This window comes from Protopterus annectens, chromosome 5.part1 (assembly GCF_019279795.1).
Source record: "Protopterus annectens isolate FY-2018-M chromosome 5.part1, PAN1.0, whole genome shotgun sequence".
NCBI classification, from domain to species: domain Eukaryota; kingdom Metazoa; phylum Chordata; order Ceratodontiformes; family Protopteridae; genus Protopterus; species Protopterus annectens.
In genome coordinates this window covers 299642573-299668136 of record NC_056736.1, presented here as the reverse complement: position 1 = coordinate 299668136, position 25564 = coordinate 299642573, and positions in this window count along the sequence as shown.

Genomic DNA, 25564 nt, shown 5'->3' with positions numbered 1-25564 from the left:
CCTCCTCCATATCCACAAAAGCCAAAGACCAGGAAACAGAATATGGGAATTAGTGCCAATGAAAACCAAAAACACCACAGACGAAGCACTAAAGGAAATAAGGCTGCAGGCACAATACAAAGGATTTATTCAGGACACACAAAATCATAAACGCTGGAACAACTCCACACTGCGTTTTCGTTCCACAATTGACTTCATCAGACAACCTACCCCTCACAAATCCCCCCTCTTAAATACATCCACCACCTTCAATTGACACAAAATTATCATCCAATTAATTAACTTAAGGTGGACCTAATGAACTATGATTTAAGTTAAAATCAACTAAAGAAACATACATCTTGTCACTCAAGTGAATAAACATCATATAAAACTTTCATGAACATAAACTATCTGTTTAAAAACTTCATTTCTAGCACTCTAATTGGCATAATAAGGCCTACAAATAAGAAAAAAGTAAATAGCTAAAAACATTAATAGCTAAAAACATATTCTTAGTGCAAAGTCTGCTTTCAAATTTCAATAATGACTAAGAAACATAAACAGTACTAGCGCCATCAAGTGGATAAAACAAACCCTATCCTAAAACCATATCAGTATTACAATGCATATTACAATTCATAAAACATACAATTTCAACAATCACATAATCTGTTCCTTAATATTAATAAATAATACAAATTCAAACATTTAGACCATAAAATAAATAACAAAACCAGAAAACACTTATTAAAAAATCCTTAAAAAATACCTAAAATGTATACAATATTAATAACCTCTTATAATTTAGCTGCCCTCATTTTTAGAACCGGAGTTATAGAAATAACATCATTCAGGCCTGGTGCTTTGTTAGCTCCCAAGTGTAGTTGCCATAGTAACTCCTTGTATTCTATAGAGGTCTCCCATTGCCCACCCCTGATATCTTTCTCAACTACTTCAAGCACAAAGAAGTTAAACGTAGCTAAAGGGCAATTAGTTAGATGCCTAAATAAAGCATTTTTGGGATTATTTGTTCTTATTTCGTAATAATGCTCATAAATCCTATTTTTTAACTTCCTTTCTAACTGTTCTTAGCCAAAGAACATGAAAGCATCATTGAGCCTTCGGTTTGAATTTCTACACCTCCATAAGCAACATGTTTCGCACTACAGGCCACATTGAGTTACTCATTAATTCTCACTTTAGCAAATGTGTCCGCTGATATCACATTACACTTTGAACCAGTGTCTAGTTTAAGCTCTGTGGATTTACCGTTGATCTGGACTGTACAAAACACCAAAATGAGCCAGCAAACTGTAATGCTGAAGCCAATACAAAATATTTTATTACATGTCAGCAAAAGAAAAAAACAAACCAGTTTCGGCTAAATTTGTTGCATAGCCTTCCTCAGTGTTAAAAAGAAAGCGACATCAAGTTTCTTTTATCCATGACATCAACCACAAAAAGCAAACTGATTGGTCAAGTTACAAGTGTTCAATAAGTCCTGGTGGAAAAAGTCCACCTAATTTAATTATCCACTTCTTTTCTTTGGCATCAAGAATAGTATGCCAACAAGCTTTATTTATTCTGTTGCCCCCAATTTTGTCTATTACCATAAATCTGAAAGCAGCTGTAGGATGTATTAAGGAGTGTTTATATAATACACTACTGGGCTTCCTGGTCCTCATATCACTGATATGTTCCGATATTCTTATTCTCAGTGGTCTCGAAGTCTGACCCACATAGAATGCTGTTCAACTGCATGTAGCCAAATAGATCACCCAATCACTACCGCAGTTGGCAAAAAATCTGACATCAAATACATTTCCAGAATTTTTGCTTGTAATTTGTTTGGACTTCATAATTCTGTTACAATGGCCACAATGGCCATAGGGAGAGCACCCAACAAGAGTATCCCCCATTAAAGTTGTTTGTGTACTAGGAGGTGTAATATAGTGACTTAGATATGAACCCACATTTCTGCCCCTATGGAATGAAAAAAGACATTTCTCCTGAAGAAATTGTGATGCTATTATCGGCCAACAGAATGTTCCAGTGCCTTTGTACACTATTCATAAGTATATCCTTATTTCTTCCATATGTGGTAACTAACCAGATATCAGAGTTGGTAATTTCTTGTTTCTCCTTATTTTTCAAAAGATCGCCTCTATTTAATGTTGAAGCCCAATTGCTAGCACCCAAAGCATGTTCCATTTTATAACCACTGTCACAAAATCTGTTAGTTAGATCTTGCCTAAAGTATTCATAAGTGGATTGCTGCGAGAAAATGCATCTCATTCTTATGAACTGTGACTTTGGAATATTCCTGGCTATATGGGGTGGATAAAAGCTGGATGCATGGAGAAGGGAATTGTATTGTGGATATTTGTGAAATACCTCAGTTCGTAAAGTATGATTGGTATTTCTGGTGATTAGGACATCAAGATATCTTATTTGTTCCAAATTGTAATTCATCGTGAATTGTAGGCCCCATTTATTCTCATTAAGATAGCCCACAAATTCCAACAAATAATCCACATCCGATCTCCATACCATCCAGCAATCATCTAAGAACCTTCTCCAAATGTCCATTTCCTCCAGGTAAATGTTATGTGCATTATCATAAATAAGATGTTCTTCAACATAAGCCATGAAAAGGTCGGCATAGATGGGGGCAAAAGAAGCCCCCATCACTGTCCCTTGTATTTGCTAATAGCATTGTTCCTGGTAGAAAAACACATTTTTAGTAAGGACATGTTCAGAGAGGAATATCAAAAAGGTGTTAAAACCAGGTTGATATAAATCTGATTTGTATAGCCAGTATTCTATGGATTCCAAACCAGCCCCATGTGGTATATTGGTGTAAAGTGTACATAATAACCATCCATGTTCCAACTGTGTTTCAGAGATAATGTGTAAAAATTCAGTAGTGTCCTTGATTCTTGAAAAGACCCATTTCAGTAGTGGCTGCAGAAATTTGGTGAGAAATTGTGAAAGGGGCTAAGTGATGGAACCTCTGCCCGATACAGTCGGTCTGCCTGGTGGATTGTAAGGATCCTTATGAATCTTGGGAAAAAGTATATATATTGGTTCATAGGAAATGACACTTTAAGATGATACATAGTTGTGTCAGAAATAATACTCTCATGCCTGGCAGATAATAAAAAAATCATCAATTTGTTTTTTGAATCAAAATGTTGGATCCAAAGGCATGTTACATCAAAAAGGGTCTTCTTGCAAGAAAAGCAATTGCATGGCTCCAACAACATAAAGTCCAGACAAAAAAATATTGAGCCAGCAAACCAGTGAGACTGGAATCAAATAATATTTATTATTTCAGTGTGAAACAAATGACCAAACCGGTTTTGGCTGGTAACCAACACAGCCTTCCTCAGTGTAAAATCAAATACATATTCATTTGTCGTATATACCTGCATATAAACCAATACAAATCCCCATTGGTTGTTCTTAAATTTGCTCATTTAGTCCAGGTGGGAATAACCCACCTAACTTGACAATCCATTTTTTCTCTTTGGAGTCCAAAATGAAATGCAACCCTGTTTTTATTTTATTTATTCTCTTTAACTATATTGATAATCATAAAAATAAACCTGGCAGATGTGTGTGTTACACAATGCTTGTATAATGCGCTTCTGGATTTTTTGTTTTTCATGTCACTCATATGATCCGAGATTCCCAGCCTGAATGGACGTGATGTTTGGCCAATATAAAAAGAGCCACAACTGTATGTGGCTAAATAAATTAACCATTCACTACTGTAATTGGCAAAGAATTTCACATCATAAACAGTATCACAATTTTTGCTGGTGAATTGTTTCGATTTGAATATTTTATTGTAATGAATACAATGGCTGCATGGAAAGCATCTTGTTAATGCTTCACCTGAAATAGTGGTTTGTATCTCCTGATAAGGTACTCTTAGATGTGAATGTTTATAGTGACTAAAGGCATGACTATGGGGGCATCTTCTGCCCCTATATATGCGGACTTATTTATGGCCTTTATCGAGGAACAACTTATTTATGATAAAGGCCATAACATGTACCTGGATGAAATAGACATTTGGAGATGGTATTTGGATGACTGCTGGATGGTATGGAGGACAGATGTGGAATATTTGATGGAGTTTATTAACTACCTTAATGAAAACAAATGGGGTTTAAACTTCACAGTTAATTATGATGTGGACACCATTATGTTTCTTGATGTTACCATTACCAGATTATCTGATAATACTTTAAGTACGAAGGTGTTCCGGAAATATCTACAATACAACACCATCCTACATGCATCCAGCTTTCATCCTCCACACATAGCTAAAAATATCCCTAAATCTCAATACATCAGAATGAGATGGATCTGCTCTCAAGAATCTACTTTTCAGGAATATAGGCATGAACTGACTTAACTCTAGGGGATATTGGATGGAACATGTTCCTCAGGCCAGTAATCGGTCCAACACACTAAAGAGGGATGACCTTTTTGTGTACAAGAAACATGTACAACAGACTTCAGAACCTATTAGATTTGTTACAATATATGGTAGGAATTCTGACTCATTCATCACTAGTGTACACAGGCACTGGAATATTTTACAGTGTGATCTTGATTTAGCAAATATGCTACCAGACAGGTGTTCATTTTCTTTTCGGAAAGGCAGGAATCTTGCTTCTTTTTTTAGTCACTATAAACATTCACATCTAAGAACACCTTATCAGGAGATACAAACCACTATTTCAGGTGAAGCATTGACAGGATGCTTTCCATGCGGCCATTGTATTCATTGCAATAAAATATTCAAATCAAAACAATTCACCAGCAAAAATTGTGGTACTGTTTATGATGTGAAATTCTTTGCCAATTGCAGTAGTGAATGGTTAATTTATTTAGTCATATGCAGCTGTGGCTCTTTTTATATTGCCCAAACATCATGTCCGTTCAGGCTGAGAATCTCGGAGCATATGAGTAAAATCAAAAAACAAAAAATCCAGACGTGCATTATACAAGCATTGTGTAACACACACATCTGCCAGGTTTATGTTTATGATTATCGATATAGTAAATGGGAAGAAATCAAATAAAACAGGATTGCATTCCATTTTGGACTCCAAAGAGAAAAAATGGATTGTCAAGTTAGGTGGGTTGTTTCCACCTGGACTAAATGAGCAATTTTAGAACAATCAATGGGGATTTGTATTGGTTTATATGCAGGTATATATGACAAATGAATATGTATTTGATTTTACACTGAGGAAGGCTGTGTTGGTCACCAACCGAAACCGGTTTGCTCATTTGTTTTACGCTGAAATAATAAATATTATTTAATTCCAGTCTCACTGTTTTGCTGGCTCAATATTTTTTGTCCAAAGGCATGTTAACATGTGTGCTTCAGTATCATATTGAGCCCAATTCATGACCACAACCACCCCACCTTTATCAGCAGAGAGGATGACCAGATCATTGTTATTTTCTAGATCATGTAAGGCCTCAAGTTCAATCCTTGAGAGGTTATTAGCCTTACAACTCAACTCTCTGGAATGGAAATGCAGATCGTTCAGTACACTTGTCTGAAATAGTTGAACATTATGGTGCATGGGTCGTACAAATTTGGACTTGTGGTAGGTGAAAACTGTATCAGAATCCCAATTAGTAGATTGTTGAAGGTGTAGCTTTAAGTTCAGTAGCCTACAAAATGCTAAAACATCCTGAGTTAAATGGTCCTCAGAAATTGAAAAACCTGGAATGAAGTTAAGACCTTTATTGAGTAAACTCACTTGTGTTTGTGACAAGGTAACATTTGAAATATTTAGAACATTGTTATAACATGTATTCATTTCTGAATTAACAGTTTCAGCAACCCCTCCATGTTGTCTGTTTTTGGAGTGTTTTCTCTCTGCTCTTTTATAGTGGGGCCTAAAGGGGCTGTGGTGTTCCTTCTTTTTGGGGTAGGTGAATCTGAGACCTGCTGTATGTCCAAGTCAGTGGCTGATGAAGTGTCATTTGTTGATGTCTCAACACCAGCCGGGCGTTATTTAAGAATAGATCTGGGATGTTTCCTTTCAGTTACCCTTGTGTTACCCTCCTCAAATCTGACATGTTTATTATAACTGAATGGGTTTCCCCATTCATAATCAGTTTTATCTCGCTGGAATTGCGGACTTTCTTCTCACGTAACTGTTGTTCCAAAGTGAGGAGGTACTTGCTTAGTCTACTAAGACCTGTGGCATAAAAAGGTTGCCCGTCAAAAATTTTTGTTTCCTCACATAGATTCATAGATTAGTACTAGGCTGACTGCTCTTGCAAGCCATTTTAAGCCTAGCTAATTATCCCTTGTGAGACTCAAACCCTGCACCTTGTGTTTGTAAGGTAAACACCTTCACCATTAGGCCACCCTTTTGGTTGTATCCTCAGTGTCCCTGTCTATAGTTCTATCATGATAATTGTCTAATCCTTCCACAAAAGCCATAGATGTTTGTTGCTGTATGATAGCCCACTGCTTTTCCAATTCTGCATCAATCTCATTAACAAGTGGTTGTATCCTTACTTTCAGCCCTCTTGGTGAGATGCTTTTGGCCAAATAGGCTTTAAAAAGCCTGGAATGCCAGACATTCAATCTCAAGGATCTCATACTTTTATTCAATTTCTGAAATAGTGCTCCACAGACATTCTCCGGTCCCTCAATAGTGGTCCTAGTGTCCCCTTGGTTATCGTTGCCTACCCCAAACACCCCCAAATCTTCCCTATCAGCAGATAGTCATGATAATATTTTGGTTAGATCCATATTCAGTGGATACACAATCAGATGTGAGTTTATGAGAAAAGACACACACTGAATATGTACCCAATATAAAGGAGTAATTGGTTGGCGGAGAAAAAATAACTGAACTATTACTTAACAAAAACCCTTTGTATTCAATGACACATATACCAACAAACTAATTAAAAATATATAATAATAGTTCAAAAGCTCTTTGTAACATTCCTTTCAAACATGACTCATTGTTCCTTAAATCAAATATGGACCATAATAGCCCTTGCCACAAAATTCCAAACAATAAGCTTTAATTTGGCAATGCTAAGTCCATATAACATCCATTAAACTAACAGATTTCATGACAGAGGTTATAAAATGGGACATGTTTTCTGTGCTAGCAATTGGGCTTCAACATTAAACAGAGGCGATCTTTTGAAATATAAGGAGAAACAAGAAATTACCAACTCTGGTATCCGGTTAGTTACCACATATGGAAGAAATACGGATATACTTATGAATAGTGTAGAAAGGCACTGGAACATTCTGTTGGCCGATAATAACTTATCACAATTTCTTCAGGAGAAATGTTGTTTTTCATTTTGTAGGGGCAGAAATTTGGATTCACATCTAAGCCACTATAAACGAGGGCCCAGAAACTTTATACCTTCTAGTACACAAACAACTTTAATGGGGGATACTCTTGTTGGGTGCTTTCCCTGTGGCCATTGTAGCCATTGTAGCAGAAGTATGAAGTCCAAACAATTTACAATCAAATATTCTGGAAATGTATTTGATGTCAGACTTTTTTCCAACTACAGTAGTGACTGGGTGTTCTATTTGGATACATGCAGTTGTTCAGCATTCTATGTGGGTCAGACTTCGCGACCACTGAGAATAAGAATATCAGAACATATCAGTGATATGAGGACCAGGAAACCCAGTAGTGCATTACATAAACACTCCTTAATACAGCTACAGCTGCTTTCAGATTTATGGTAATAGACAAAATAAAACTTTTGAAAAAGGTTCCATTTTTTATTACTTGTGACATTGCTGACCAAATGCTAAGTATTTCTCTCTTTTAGACTCCACATTGTGACAGCTGGACCTGGGTTTTGCTAATTCACATTTGTACTGCACAGAACATGCTCCTTTAACTGAACTGGTCTTAGAACTTGCTGGAAAACTACATGCTCCCCCTGGTGAGCCAGTAGGGGTTATGACCGCCATGTGCTTAGGCCTGCTTCTGTTTGCCACGTGTTGCATGCTATCTGCATTTGCTCTGGAGCCTGATGAAACCATGCTCTTGTCACTTGCAAGCATAGTTGTGTGTTTTTCTGTAACTTCATGAATTTGACAAATCTCAATGGCCTTACTCAAACTTAAATCACTGTCATGAAGCAAAATCTTTCTCACAGCAGCACTATTAATACCACACACAAGCCTGTCCTTTATTAATTCATCTTTTAAGTCACCAAACCGACACATTTTAGCTTTGTTTCTCAGATCAGTTATATAAGCTGCAAAAGTGTTCCCTGGTTTCTGATCTCTTGTGTAAAACAAATGCCTCTCTAATGTAATATTTGTCTGGGGGTTACACATTTCTCTGAATTTACACTTCAAACACTTGGGGTCTTCCTTTGATTCAGCCTGTACAACAATATGACTATTTTCACCTTCTTCCTCATATACTGCATGTACATACACAAATGAATGCTCTCTTTCAATGGCCTCTGACCCAGCTAGGTTTATTAAAATGAATGCCCTGGTACATGTATCTTTATCTGAATAAGCTGCTTGTATAAAAATATTGTACTCTTGCTCAAATATCCTCTAATTCTCTGCAATATTCTGATCAAATACAAGTGGTAAGAGCTTTTAAAATCTGTCTGCCATATTAACACATACCAGTGAAGGGTTTTGCAATTAAGCGCAAACACATACACATATGCCAGAAATGTATGCCAATATTTACGACTTTGTCCAATAGCACAACAAGCCTCTGTATAACTGAACTTTGCAAAATAAGTTTCTCGGGCACTGCAATGCTCTTGAAATTACTGTACTTCAAAAAAAAAACACCTCTTATCAGTGTAAGAAACATTTCAAATAACTGCACGATGCAAACAAACTGAGCAGAAGAAGTTCAGAGTCAGTATCATTTTGAAGCAAGTGCACTTTGTGAATAAACAGTACATAGCCCACTGAAATTTTCCCAAAATGGCGATACCTTGCTAGGCAGTTCTTTACAGTGCAAGAAACACTGTAATGGTGGCACTTTATGAATAGACACACCCAGCACAAGAAACTTTTTGAAATGGCTACACTTTGACTGTACTAAACGAAATAGCTGCACTTTGCACACAAATAACTCTTCAGAATACATGCAAAGTAATAAGCACACACTGTAAGCATTTTTACACCCTTTGAGATACTTTGGATAACTTTAGTTATGCCCTTGATACAATACAAAGTTGTAGTTATGCCAAAACACAGCACTTTGCCAAAAAACATGCAGTCGCCTTGCTCTATTTATGTTTCATGTTCTCTTTTTGCCCTTATTATATTTGTTTTGCTCATTTAATTTCTTTTCATGCTCATTTTACTTTTTGTGTGCTTGTTTTACTCCAAACATGCCCGTTTTGCCTCAAACACACTTGTTTTGCTTTAAATATGCTCATTCTGCTTTAAACATACTTGTTTTGCTTTTCTGGTAATCATTTTATCAAATATCTTAATCTTAAACATTTTGCTTAGTTAATAAACCTTTTGTGCCTCCAGCTTGTTTAATAATGTGGTTTGTGGCTTGTAATGCTCCGTTTTATCTTTTTTATAAAATAAGCAGTCTGTGCAAATTTTTATTACTTTTGATTCTTTTCTGGCTCTTTTTTGTGCTAATTTCTTTTAGTTTACATTCATTGTTATTTCTGCACCTCATGGCTCTGAATATCATTCTCTAGGATCCCGGTTCTAACACCATGTCATTCTCATATTTTGGACACAATAGAAGAGTCTTCATGGGTTCTGTTCAAGCAGCTTTATTATGTACAAACACATCACAATAAATGTTTAATGACTTTAACGTAAGTAACTCATATACAAACTAACTACTGCAATCATACATGCTCACAGTCTGGCTGCACTCTCAAAATGGCACTGGGAATAGCATGTGCCCAGTATTTATATGTGCACATTGAGTCCTTGATATGCTTCTTAAAGATGCAGCACGTGCACTGTGATCTACAGCTTTCTTCACATCTAGGAATACACTGTTGGAGACTTTCTGCATCTCTAGCTTCTTCTCCACAATCTCTCCCAGTGCAAACATTGGGTCAGTTTTGTTGTATCCAGGTCTGAATCCAGACTACACATCTCCCATCTAACTTTCTACTACTCTGTGTATTTGTATCTAAGTTATTGCATCCATCCAATCAGACTGATGGGTCCAAGAGCCACTTGTCAGATCCAAGACATCAATACTCATAAATCTTTAAACAAACAACAAACTAAGAATTGGAGCAGTGGAACCAACTGGAATAAAACTCAAAATTTTATTATAGGCTAAGTGCTTTTGTTCATCAAGAACTTCTGCAGAACAAATGAAACAATCAACTACAAGTTTAAATAGAACAAACTGTCACATGACCTAAATCAGCCAGTATAAAAATATATATTAATTAGTTACATTAATTAACCACTGTTAAAAAGTAAGAAATTACAGAATGTAACAAGCATAAAAAATAAAAAGCTTATTAATATAAAACTGTTCAGTATGAAACACCATAAATTTTTAAGAAGCACCATAATATTTTAACTTAAGCAATGAATTAATAGAGCATGTGTCATTCAAAGCAGGGTTGTTAGTGGCATCAAGTAACAACTGCTATTTTAATTAATTTTTATCTAGATGCTTACTAATAATACAACACTGGATATATTTTTTGAACTGTTCTACCACAAGGAAATTGAAACTATGTGTGTTACATTCTTCAGTGTGTTTATATACAGCACTGGTCATCTTTTTTGTTTTTAATATCCAAACAGTATTCATATATACCCTTCTAAATTGTCTTGATATGTTGCCTATATAAAAGGCATGGCAACAATTACACTGTGCAAGTAATTTTATATCTCTTATTCCTAATGGTGAAATTATCAGCACCATTAATCAAATAACATTGAGAACAAGAGCCACATTTAAATGGAGCATGTCTAGAATTATTAGATTCAACCAATGCCCTACACTCTCTTTCCATATAGGCTTTTAAAGTTTTGTCCTTCTTAATGGTAACTAGTGGTTTATTCCCCAATTTATAGCATATATCCTTGTCTATCAAAAACAGTTTCCAATATTTATTAATACATTCAATTATAAGCTTGCTATCTAATGTGAAAGTGGTAATAAAATGTTTTGTTGTACCAATTTCAGCCTTTTTTATTGTCTATCTGCTCATATCCCCAACCATTTTAGGATGTGTAGTTCCCAATGGGCATAAAATAAGTTGGTTGTTGTTTGTCTTTTTGGCTTTTCCGGGTTAGGGGTTGCCACAGTGGCACTCCGGTCCACTAATGATTGGCAGTAGATTTTTTTTTATGGTGCCGAGTTGCCAGCCTGACACCCAACCTTCAGTGAGGGCACGCCCATTCACGCATGTCTTACGGAGGCCACTCGACCATGGGGAGGACATGCAGACTCCACACAGAAGGCACTCCAGCAGTGAATCGAACAGGCGAACAAGCATAAAATAAGTTGGTAAAAAACATTATTTCTTTTACTAACTACTTCCTCTTTAATTTCACTGAGAATTTTTTCCAGATAGCCCCTTTTGTGGAACATCTCCAATAATACTTCAAATTCACTGTGAAAGGTATTAGTGAGAGAGAGGCCATCCTGGGCAGAAGCACTAGTCGTCCTTTGACAGCTGCATTTTTCTGAAATTTGGAGTGCCAGCTGGAAAAATGTAGATAAGTGTTGGAAAAGGTACTAAAAATATTAGATGAAAAACAATTTCTTTCCAAATCTTTACTGATTTCAACATCTAAATAGGAGATCTTAGCCTCATTAAAATTATGGGAAATTTGTACAAAATCTACCATGTTAATATATCCTTCCAATCTGTCACAAGTATCCACCCACTGGATGAAAATATCATCCAAATATCTTGTATAGAGTGTCCAGCAATTCACAAACTTACTCTTGAATATATAAATTCACCCTAAGGGAGGAAAGTGCCACATCACCAGAACCAATAAAAATCCAAAAAGCACTTTGGAAGGAATAAACTGGCCACAAATCAAGTAGAAAACTTTATTGCAACTACATATAGCTTTAATAAAGTTTTCTACCATTTCATGTCCAGTTTATTCCTTCCAAAGTGCTTTTTGGATTTATATAAATTCAGTCTCCCGTTGGGCCATCACATAATTAGCAAAACTGGGTACACAAACTGCCCCCATGGCCACTCCAGTGGTTAGTTTATAAAACTGACCTTCAAAACAGGTGAATTTTTTTTTTTTGCTACATCCATCAAATTTGTAATGGCATTAATTTTATTAGAACTTAGGGTTCTAGATTCAAAGAACTGCTGCATATACCAACTTAACCCTGTATCATGGGGAATGACAGAAAAACGTTTATGTAAATCAATAATAATAAAAATTGCATTGCTGTTGAATGGAAGACCTGTCACTAGCGGAGTTCCCCAGGGATCTGTCCTGGGACCCTTACTGTTTGGCATCTACTTCTCAGAGGTCCAGGCAAAGACAAAAGGCCTGTGGCTGACCAAGTTTGTGGATGACTGTAGGTTGGGTGCTGTCACTGACTCCCCAAATGATGTTACCATACTGCAAGAGGGTCTCACAGCAACTAATGACTGCTGCCAAAGTCATGGACTCAAGCTAAATGCAAAAATAAATATATCATCATACCATTCAGCAAAAACATGGCCCCTACTGATTACCACATCAGTGGCAACCCCCTAAGCACACATCCTGTGGTGAAAGACCTGGGTACTCAGATTGATAACAATCTCACATTAGACCATCTTATAGCAGCAGTGGTCAGAAAAGCCTTTTACTTGAATCATCTCATAAGTAAAGGGACTGCATCCAGAAAAAAAGGAGGTTATTACCTCTCTATACTCCTCCCTCATTAGACCAGTAATTGAGTATATAGCCCCGTTTGGTATGAACCTCTCCAAACATCTGCACCAAATGGAAAGACCACAGAAATACCTCACAAAGAGAATCCATGGCCTCCAAATCCTGTCCTATGTGGACAGGCTCAAATCACTGTCACTCTACTCGGTGTCATACAGATTGCTCAGCGGTGATCTGTATCTCGCCTACAAAGCAATCTCGGACCCTGCCCTACTAGAGATGCTCCATATCTGTAAGTCTAACTCCTTGTGCATTACCTGCTCAAAAGGCCCGAATCTAATATGCAACATCAACAAAACCTACTGTACAGACAGGTTTGTCTCCCAGAGGCTGCCCCATCTCTGGAGTAGACTTTCCATACACATCAGACAGAGTACCTCGCTGACCCTCTACAAGCACAACCCTGATGAGTGGATGGGAAAATACAAATTTGTCCCAGGGGTTCCAATTGTGTCCCTCATTGACAGGGGCGACAGGTACAGAATGAGGTTTCTTTTTGGGGATAATCTCTTGGCTAGATGTGTAAAGGCCCCAGGGCCATTATCCTAGTAACCTCCTACAATCTTATGACATGATTGACCATATTCAGAAAATGCCAAGAATCTCTACAAATGTATTTAATGTTTTCCAAGCCTTTCTTCACATTATAGTCAATCCACTGGGCAATAAAGTACACTATTATGATACTAACAAGCAAAATGCCAATAACACACTTTCTAAGCATAAACAAAATTGTGTTAAAAATACAAGTTTTATTTTTTTATATTAGAAAAAAGTGGTTATAAACCCTAGGGGAGGTCCTTGGGAGTTGAAATTGGAGTACAGGGAGATGATGTGGCAGATCAGACTAAATGCAAGTGTGTTTCCAGGGTTGAACAATGACATCTCTGTCAGTACTGCTGTTAAAATAAGAGCATCAAAATTATAAGTAACAACATTGGTTAGTAATTATTTATAATTATGTTTAAATGCATTTTACAGTCAATGGATGGTTACTATTTTATATTCAAATATTTTATTTTTAGGTGAACTTTAATGTTTTAAGGTGAAGTGCTTTTTAAGTTGCATAATTGGTTAATTAAATTGATTGACTCTAAGGAATATTTAAATGTGGAAGAACTGTGGATGAATTAGTTCTGATGAAGTCCAGATCAGTGTAAGGATGAAAGCATGTATGTATTCTTCAATAAATTGCCTATTATTTTGCTGAGACGTTGGATTCCTTCATCTTCGAATATTTTAACATATTTTCTCAATTCGCTGGGGTGACTTGGTGATTCCTTGTATTTATTGGTTATTAGTTTAGCATTGTGAGGTTTGATCCATTTTTTTGGTTACTAATTCCTCTATCTTCTAATCCCATAGGAATGGATAACTGGTCACTGATGAATGATTTATATATTACTGAATATTGTTTTTATCTATACTCAGAGTGAAAACACGGGATTCTTTTCCTTATAACTTTAGGGATACATCTGAATTTTTTTAAGTTTATGTCTTCCTTACTCACCCTCTAAGGAAGAAACACAGATGCTGGGGCTGTTCATAGGTTCAAAGGTGTATACTAGGCTAATGGCCTTGAAGCCTTTACAAGCCGAGTCCATAGGATTACCCTGGCAGCTTGCCATCTGACCTTAGTTCCCAGTGCCTCTGTTGAGTAAAGCCACTGCAGTGATCCCTGGGGTGAATTTTCTACTTCCCATCCACTCATCAAGATTTCTCTTGAAGAGGGCTAGTGAGGTGCTCTGCTTGACATGTATGGAAAGTCTATTCCATAGCATGGGCAGTCTCTGGGTTATTAACCTGTCCCTCCAGCATGTTCTGTTGATTGCTGTAATGAGGTTGAGGTCTCTGGAGTGTGAGCTTGTTTCCCTAACCCTTCTTTCTCTTAAACACAGTGTTCTCTGTTGTAATTTGCTGATGAGATGAGTTAAAAGTTCAACATATGTTTGTAAATTGGGGTCTCTCAAATTAGTTTTTTACTTATTCACTGTGAAGTGTCCCTATTCAATAGTGACATTAGAGCACTGCCTTGTTAAATGTCTTGTTCAGAGTCACACAGTAAGCAAATGGAGACTGAGGGAAGCAGTCACTGCAGTCCAACAGACAAATCATTGACTCATAGCCTTAATTATCTGCATTAACTCCCAGACATAAGCTATATAACGATACAGTCATAAAAAAACAGGATGTTCTGGCATCCTGTAAATTGCATGTAATTACACAATTTTACATTCAATGATTTGAACTTGGTAAAAGTCCTGTTGGTATTTTTTTTGCTCATTTTATTGTCTGTTCTTAATCACACACATTGGTGTTTGTAGAGTTCATATGCATGGAAAATAACTTCCAATGAGTGAACAACAAAATGGCTCTATACCTTCCATCTATATTGACAGTGGACTAGTCTAGGATGCATGCATAAAATCACTACAAGTAAATTAAAATTCTCCATGTGTTATCTTGTTCTGAGCAAATGCAAGATATAGAAGCAAACTGGTTATGAAAGGTATCTGAAGTAGATGGAAATAATACTTGTTATGATAACTGAGAGTAGAAGTTGAAAGTCTAGGTGTGCCTTGCAAAGCAAATGCACAATTTCCAAAAATAAGACATGTTAAATATAAACCAATAAAATAGTTAATACAGTTTTAAAAGTTACAGTATTAGAGGACTTGCCCTTGGAGGGGAAGAACACTTTGAAGAATTGTACAGCTGAATTAACCACACACCCAAGTGGACAATTTAGCAATCAGACATTTTGGCCACTGATTGATGCTGAGGTTACTTATGACTCATATGCTATTCACAGGGGAAAACAAATGTATAAATGTAAAAAAAAAAAAAAAACTGTAAAAAAACGCAAGTAGAAAAAACAATGAACCTTGTTTTTTCTCCTTGCGTTTTTTACAGTTTTTTGTTATTTCAGTGTTTGCAGTGCTGTTTTGCCTTCAGGTTGGCAGGTTTTTAGTTTTTGGTTTAAGTTTTAAATGTATAAATGTTACAGTTCATGGGTTAATCAACATTATCCTTAGGCCAAAGCAGCTTATTATTTTTTATGCAATGAGCTTGTTTAAAGCTTTTTGTTTGTTTAGCTTTTTGAAAGTCTTTTTGCAAAAGGATTTTTTGTGATGAAGCCCTCTCAAAAGAAAATGCTTTTCTGCTGCTGTTTTCCTGTGTTAGAAATAGGGTCTGTTGGTGTTTATACCCTTTTCTCTTGTTTGTATCAGGAAGAGAGCAACATGTTGTGCTAGTGAATGTACTTCATAGCTTTTCTGATAATTTTCTAAATAAGAAGTGTTTTTGGGAGATTAGTGTTTTGTAGTGTGTGGATGAGAGTGAGTGTGTGTGTGTGTGTGTGTGTGTGTGTGTGTGTGTGTGTGTGTACTCACGCGCGCACACTTGTATTTGTGAATGTGCACATGCACATGTAAGCATGATAAAGTGTGTTTTAAGTGATGAGGTCAATTGATCAGGTCTATATTAAAATCGCATAGAGGCATTACATCAAACACCTCTTCAGCGACACATAAAGACTGAAGTCTGAAAATAGCGAAGGCTCAGGCCAGAGATTTTTTTCCCAGGGGGAAAAAAATCACTTGGCCTGAGCCATAGCATTGTCCTTTACCCAACTGTAGTGCAATCTCAAAGTTGGTATATTTAGTTGGGGGGTGCCCCCCACATTGGGGAATGTGGGGGGGCAAAGCCCTCCACTTAGTTATGTTTTAAATAGTGTCTGTTTGTGTGTGTTTGGACTTAGCGATTTCTTTCCCAGGAAAAGAAATCGCTGTTTTGACTGTTCACGGTTTAGTGCATTCAGTCTTTATGTGTTGGTGAAGAGGCGTTCGATGTAACGCCTCTTTGCGATGTTAATATAGACCCAGTTGATCTGGTAAATGATGTCTTTCTATTAATTAGATGCACTTTCCTTTCCTTTTTTTTTTTACAAAGATAATTAAAGATATATAAGTATATATAGGAGCTTCTCATCAATAATCACCCACGCAAACTAGTGATGGTCATAACCATGGACACAAACCTTCACATACATAAAGAATCAGACATCAGCTTCAGCCTGTCATGCACTGTTGATACCTACACCCATTGTTTAATTTATTAACAAAATATATGTACCAAAAATAACTCACTTCAGCAGCAAAAACAAAAGCTCGCTCATGTAAGTATCAACATATAAAGAGACCAAAAACAAAACATCTCAGGAATTGGAGGACTAGCAACATTTTATAAAACCCTTCAGTCTTCCCTCCTTCACTGCACTGTCACATCCTTGTGTAGTGCATGCTATGGCAGCAGCAACCTGAATATGAAAGGTATACACATCGCAATGAACCCAAGCAGACGTCACTCAGTCAGGACAAAAGTAGTCTTTAAAAGCATAAATTTCCTATATGCAAACGATAATCTCAGCACAACACTAGCTCTAATGTTTATAACAAACTACTCTGTTAGTCTTTACTTTCAAATGTTCACATACATTTTTTCACCACCACATCCATCACACAAGTAATGTGAGACATGTATGCTAATTCTAAACTTGCCCCTGCCCCTAACCCTAACCCTATACATTCATTCAGGAAACCCTTTCCCTAACAGTATCATAATTCAGACAAATTTGAACTGTAGTGACTATTAGTGTTGGGATTAGTGACGAAAACGAGCAACTGTTGAAAACATGCTGGCTATGCCCTTGCAACTCCCACTCTAATATCATCCACCCCATCCAACTACTACCTTTCTTTCACCTCCACTAACTACCTTGATGATAGCAAGCTCAGATGCCCATAAGCCTAGTACTTATTATACAGCAGGAACTTCTCATTGTTACATTTGTTAATGCCTGTTATGTACTTCACAGATAAAGATTCTAGTTGTCTGCTGATGTACTATGTTCTTCATCTGTAAATATGTTGTAAGTAATTTCTATGTTAAATTGTTAATCACTATGTAATCCAATGTAACTACTGTCTGTTTATTTTACTGTGAGCTTTTCTCCCCGGGCCTCCGCTGAAAATGGACCCACGTCCAGTCGGACACTCCCGGTCAACAAATTTAAATAAATAAAAATAAATAAATAAATAAAACTGTTTCCCTTTTCAATTGTCATAGTTTTGATTCTATTTGTGCAGATTTCTTATGTGTTTACACACACACACACACACACACACACATATATATATATATATATATATATATACATTATAGCTGAGGAAGCAATTTTAGTTGTGAAAGTGCTTACCTTACTATTTGTTGTTCCAATAAATGTATGTTTTTAACTGGACAGCTTCATTATTATTCTGCTGATGCTTTTATTTTGAATATATATATATATATATATATATATATATATATATATATATATATATAGATATGTAGCTAGGTGTGTGTGTGTGTGTGTGTGTGTGTGCGTGTATGCGTGTGTGTGTGTGTGTGTGTGTGTGTGTGTGTGTGTGTGTGTGTGTGTGTGTGTGTGTGTGTGTGTGTGTGTGTGTGTGTGTATGTGTGTGTTTGTGGGAGCACACCTTTTTTTTGACAAGACGAATCATCAACAGTTGTATGAGATCAGCACAATACTGGGGTTGAAAAATATTCCCTTTCCCTGTTATTATGTGATCTCTGAGTAAGAATATAGCTGTGGGTGTTGAATGGTAGCATTGTTTTTAAATACATGCTCTAAGAATTTCTCTCAGAGCATGCATGGTATGTTGTTGATTTTTTTCCCAATTTTGTGACATTAGTGTTAGCAATGTCAACATTCAGGTGTTACGATATTCTTAAGTACAGCCATATTTATCTATCTATCTGTCTATCTATCTGTCTATCTATCTATCTATCTATCTATCTATCTATCTATCTACCTATCTAGATACACCAACTCTGAGATCAGACAAGAAGAAGGAAGTGACAAAAATGTAACCCTCACTGTCTCAAACTTCTCTAGAGTCTGGCCACCATGGCAGGATGCTGGGGATGAGCGGACAGGTGATCCGCTGTGGCAACCCCTAACCCGGAAAAGCCAAAAGAAGAAGAAGAAGAAGTGTTTCAGGCCCCACTCACCTATTCTGTATCAAACAGTAGTGCCCCCTATATTACATATTCATATGGTTTCAATAAAGTGTGTATGCACATACATGATGTGCTTATTACTGAAAAACAGGTATTAGAGTAGCCAAATGTATAAAACAAAAAAAATGTTGTTGTTGTGTCTTTCGGCTTTTCCCTGTCAGGGGTCGCCACAGCGGAACTTCGATCCGCTAACGATTGGCAGTAGATTTTTACGTGCCAAGTTGCCAGCTCTGACACACAGCCATCAAAGAAGGTACGCCCATTCACACATGTCTCCACACAGAAGACGCTTTAGCTGAGAATCGAACAGGACAACGTCTTACTGTGAGGCGACAACGCTACCGCAGCACCACCACCTATATGGGCATCAGGTATAAGATTAAAAACTAAGCAGATCTCTAGGAACGTCAGATACACAAATATGACAGCCACATTGTAAGCAGATTTAATTACTCCAGATATAAGGGAACATTAGAACAATAAAAATGATATGACAGAATGCATTACAATAAGGTGGTGTAAACAGTCATGAAAGATATAATGACTACTTAAAAAGGTAAAGTAACTCAGGGTAAATCAGGATGTCCCTGTGATTTTAATTTTAGTGGCAAGGGCTTAAATATATTTGCAAGTGAGAAAAGAAAAACAGAGAGAGAGAGAGAGACAGAGAGACAGAGAGAGACAGAAAGACAGAGATTCTAAACAACATTAGTGGAGTAGCTAATAAATTCATAGAAACGATGTCCAGATTTTAAATGAAGGGCAAGATGAAGTGAAAAGGCAATGAAGAGCTTTTATTGAAAGATAGGAATCCAATAATGTTAAACTCATAGACTGGTAAACCAATTAATGGAAAACTCCACTAGTCAAACATGGGAATAAAGAACTTGAGCACAAAAGAAAACAGTGTAATTATTAAGCAATTAGTGCAGTAGCCTAAGGAATCAACCATGTCCTTATAGGCATGACATTAATTAAAGAATACCAACAGCATTTAGAATAAAACCATCAGGATTCAATGTCTATAAAAAGTAATAAGAATTCAAATCTTTGAGCAATACATGCCCAGACCATAAAAGAAGCATTGAGAAAGCAACTGCAGTAAATATTTAAGGTCTGTCAATACACCTAAATTATAGTGCCTCAAACAGAACATCTAAAATGCATGAAGTTTAGAACCACCAGACATTTCTTGATAGTGAATGTGAAGGCTCATAGCAACATAAAAAGCTTCTTCTCTGACACTTGTGGCATGTGGTTGTTTTATGTATATCATCACTCTTCATTTTTTATTACTGACCTAGAAGAACATTCATCTTGCAGTTTATTTCCAGAAGACAGATTTAATTAGGGGTGGTGAAACCACACTTCATTATGAAAAAGCAGATTTTAGTTAATAGTAAAGGAAAGCACAAAATGCTGTAACTAAGAGCCAGTCCAATCTGTGCAAAAAATGTATGGTGCATGCTTACACTAGAAGTTCTCAAAACACCTTTTTTTTTGCACCTTGGATATACAAATCTGCGAATAAAAGTCAAGCATTATCTTGAATGAAAATACAATGGTACGCGCGCACACACACACACACACACACACACACACACGCACACGCACACGCACACATGCACACACACACACACACACACACACACACACACACACACACACACAAACACACAAACACACAAACACACACGCACAGAATATGCATGCACTTGAGCACACATATTCACATATACCCAGAGATACATTCACAAATGCTACCATGTACTTGTAAAGATTGATGGATGTTAGGTTTGTATTCAAGAAACTTGTGATCAAATTAATTTTGCAAACATGACTGTGTGACTGGATGGCTTTTTCTCAGAAGAACGAATTGACAGTATACTGGGAACTTCCCCTTTCTCCACGATGGTGTCACCTCAGAGTTGGTATGTATTAGTAATGGGGTGTGAGTGGGTGCAGCCTCCCCATATAATGGAGTGCAAAAGGGCATGCCCCATGGAAAAACTTTTTAGTGTGTTTTTTCACTCCCAAATGGCTCTTTACATTCTGTAGATTTTGTTCACATATGATTACACTTGTGTGAGGCGATCACAAATGAGCTACATTGTAATCAGTGATCCTTCTCCACTGACATGTACACTGATAAGATGTTAGTGTATACATGTACTCTTCCCTTGGTAAATTTGTTACATGGAAATGTAATGAAATGGGACTTGTGGCAGGTATTATGTGAATGAGAACTGGAAAATGTTAGTGACAACTGTGCAACAACCTCCACACAAGACAGAAAGAGCACACATTAACAATTAAGGCAGTTAAAGCTAGCTTAGAAAAATATCCATCTTATGCTTATTTCTTTCACCAACAATTTTTGCCAGGAGTAGATATAGCATATCCATGTATTGTAAGATTTTTTGTTCACACCACTGAGACAATCTGAACAAAGTATTTGATTACTTGTTTGGGTCCTCATTCATCTCTGAAATGTATTGCATTCCAATGGATGGATTAATGGAAGAAGAACTAATTAAAAAAGGCAATCTCCACTTGCAAGGGGGGGGGTTACCATTCTAGACCTGTTAATATGAAGATGAGGTAGGAGGGAGAAGTGAGGAGAACTAGAGGAATGGCAGAGTCCCTGCCATAGGGTTGTCTGTTGGAGATATAAAGGAGTTGAGGTGGGTAACATGAGAGTATTTTTGAGAGTACATAGCTGGGAGGCAAAACTATGAAAGGCAGTGATACATTGAACAATCAGTAGAAGGAATGAGAGAAAAAGTGGCAGTGAAAGGGTTGTTATCTGTTAAGTATGTGCAACTAAGTTTCTTCAACATTAGTCCCTTTATAGGTTATCTGAATACCTCTTTTTCAGGTATTAATCTATGCAGTAGGGCTGTATTATGAGGGTGGGCAATAGTTCTGGGTAAGGTACTATATATGTTGTGTTCTTTATGCATTTCCAGTATATTTTTGACTTAGGCAAAGAACAGCTGGTCCAGGAAGGGGTAGCTATTATGCAGATGCAGTGAACAGGATGGTGAGGCAATGCACTTTTCCAACATGCTTTAGTGAGACATTAATAGTCATGGGGAGGGATTGTTGTTCAACACTGTAGTAGACGAAAAGGAGGGTGTGGGCATCCTAACTCTGACAAAATAATATAGTTTACAGTATAGGAGGAATGTTGGACTTGCTAACAGGATACTTAACCGAATAAAGATGGCTGAGTACAATAATGGCATTTAGTTCATTCTGTGACTATGCAAGGCATTTGGAATGCTTGGATTTAATGAACATATCACAGTACAGGAAGATATAAGCTAGGTGTAAACATATCATTGTTCCTTTGTACTTAGATCTCATCACACAAATCACTGAGTATAATGCCACCTTCAGTATGTACCTGATCAGGCACATGTAACAACTGAAGTGTCCTTAAAGGTTAATAATAAAAAGAATACATGATGTAGAAAACACATCCTTTGTGGACTGCTTTAAAGCCTTTCTACAGACTGCTGAGGAGTGATCTATGCCTGGCCTTCAAAGCAGTCTCTGATTCAGTCCTTATGGACTTATTGCACATCTGCAAAACAAATATCATCAGAAACACCTGATTTAATGACCTGGTGAGGATAGTGAAGAAGTTTGCTGTGCTGGACAAAGCACTGGCTGCACCATCAGTATGTGTTCTGCATTGTGATGTAAAATGAAACACTGTCCAAATAAATTAATTCAGCTCCTACTTCTTTGTATTGGAGCAGTTTGGTACAGTGATCGACCTGTGACATGACACTTACATGATGTAGGAACAAGGATTAAGCATACTCTAGGTAAGCATCATAAAAGAAACTGCTTATACTACTGCATTCTGTCAACTTAGCAATGTGCATTTTTAGTATATCAGTAGGGAACACGCATCTTTTTTTTATCAAAGAAGTTGATTGTGGGTTCAACTCCTAAACCAGGTGCTTGGATTATTTTTCAGTAGTGACACATACATAGGGCAACATTAGACATGCTGTTTTGTTTGTGTCTTTCGGCTTTTCCCGGTTAGGGGTCACCACAGCGGAACTCCGGTCTGCTAAAATTTCTCCAAAACTGCGTCACCATGAAAAGAATGGACCACATTCCTAAGACAGGGTCTGATTAGAGTGTAAAATAGTATTTTTTCAGCTTTTAATATTAGGAAAGAGTTCTCTTCTCAACACTCACAATGTATCCAGAATTGCCCCCTTCTGTAATTCATATGGGGGTACATGTACCGGTAGCATATTTAATTATGATTGTATTTTTTGTTTTATTAGACCTGTTGCTTCTACTACTGTTGGAACTATCTGGGTATCCTTTTTCCACATTGCTATAGTTTCTGCCTGCAAATCCTGGTATTTTATGACTTTTTATCCCTATATACATAAGACGTAATCACTGGATGTAGCAATTTCAATAATCAACACTACTTTTGTTTTGTTTCATTGACTACTATATCGGGGTTTCCTGCATCTATTTTTTTCTACTATTGGTGATGGATGATCCCATGTGATATAAACTTCATCATACTCTATAATACTTTGTGGTTCATGTTTCCAATCCATCTCAGTTACTTTATATTGCAGTGTTTGCACAATCCCCAGTGTAACAGTCTTGTCACATAATTGTGCCTTAAAGTATAAAGGCCCCCTGCCATGAGTGTATCACACCCAGCAACAAGACATGTGACTGTTTCATTTCTGTTTTACAAAACCTCTATTTGTCTATTTCAACCACATTTTCAATGGATTTTGTAAACCAATGTTTATGTAATCCAGTATCTTGGATTGTTACTATTATTAACCTCATTTTTGGTTTTAATTCACCTCTCCTTAAACATTCCGTTGTCAAATATTGGTCAACATGAGATTGTTCCTGAAATTCTCTGTACTCGACTATATTTGTGAACATTCCAATATTTTTCCTCAGGTTTGATCCTTTTCTTGGGATTCTTTATTTTCTTTTAGACACACTTAGATGCAATCTGATTTTTGTATTCTTCTGGTTTGATTTCCATTGCCACTTGATTTTGAAATGCTTTTATTAAACTATGCATCTGTGTCATCTTAGATTTCTTCTCATGTTTTAAAACTTTCACTGTGTTTGGATCTGATGAGGTCAGCAGTTATATATGCAGGAAAACAACTTCAGATCTATACATGTAGTCAATTTCAACGAGACTCATGCCACCATCAGAGCGAGGAATATATAATTGTGATATATAAGGACTTTTATTTATCATTTGATAAGCATGAATCATTTTTCTTCTTTTTGTACACATTTGATTCTACACATTTGGAGACCAGTCCAAAACTGTTAAGTTAGAACAGGAAGAGCAAAGTGATTTATAGTTTGAACTTTATTCTTAGATGTAAAGGTAGTTTTTTTAATCTTCTGGAGTTTCCTTGCTGAACTTTATTCTCAAGTGTCTGTGTTTTATTGCCAACACTTCTTCTTTTCCCAAATATGTATACACTCCCTGCTGTTCAAGTTCCTTTATATGACATTCTTGTCTTGGGTTGACATTTCTTTGGTGCAGAAGCTTTCCCCTTTTTAAATGTTGTGTTTGGCATTTATCAAGACCATATGACATTGTTATATCTGAGAACTTTTTAACCACTTGTAGTTGTGTTTCCAACTCCTCGTCTGATGAACTGTACAATTTTAAGTCATTCACAAAACAGACATGTCCTTAAAGACAGTTGGTTTCTGAGAGTCAAACTGTAACCATAGCCCAATCTGTTAAGGAGATGGATTAATCAGTTAAGGGCAAGACAAAACAGCAGTGGTAACAAAGAATCACCCTGGAATATCCCCATCTGAATTTTTATTCCTGTGGTAATAATTTGTCCTTTATCATAGCTCGGCTGCAAAGTGGTTTCCCACTGATTGATAGTCACAGCAATGTAATTAGTCAGTGTAGGGTCCATCTTAATGCACCTGTAAGCATTACATTATCCATGAATGGGAGATGGTTTCACATGCTTTTTTACAATGTATTCATGCCATACTAAGGACAGTTTTCATAGTCCGGGGCTTTTCAAATGAGTCATGGTTATCTGCAAATAGTGGTATTACACAGTTACGTAAATAAGATCAGAGAAAAGCATTTGTAATGAATAAAGAAAAGTGAAGCACTTCTTAAAAACGCACCCAATTTTTGCAAAAGAGTAAGTTGTATAAAGTTCAGCATTATGAACTTGTGAATTACTTTACAAAATCATGATGGTTGTCATTACTTTTTTTTTTTCACATATTGCGGTCAAGCACACCTGAGAGCAGTCAAGTGTTTGAGGAAAGCTGTGGGGCTGTTCATCACTTAAAAGGGATTTTTTAAAGAAAAAGGTTTATTTTTATTTTTTATATATGATAGTTTCATTACAGAACAGAAAGGGGGTGATAGGAAAGATTGAAAAAGAGGAGACAAAACACAGTGATGAAATCTCAAGGGAAACATCAAGAGGGTTTTATGCTGGAGGAGGCAGGAGAGGAAGGGCGTTATGTTCTTGTCATGGGATAGACACGCTATTTTAT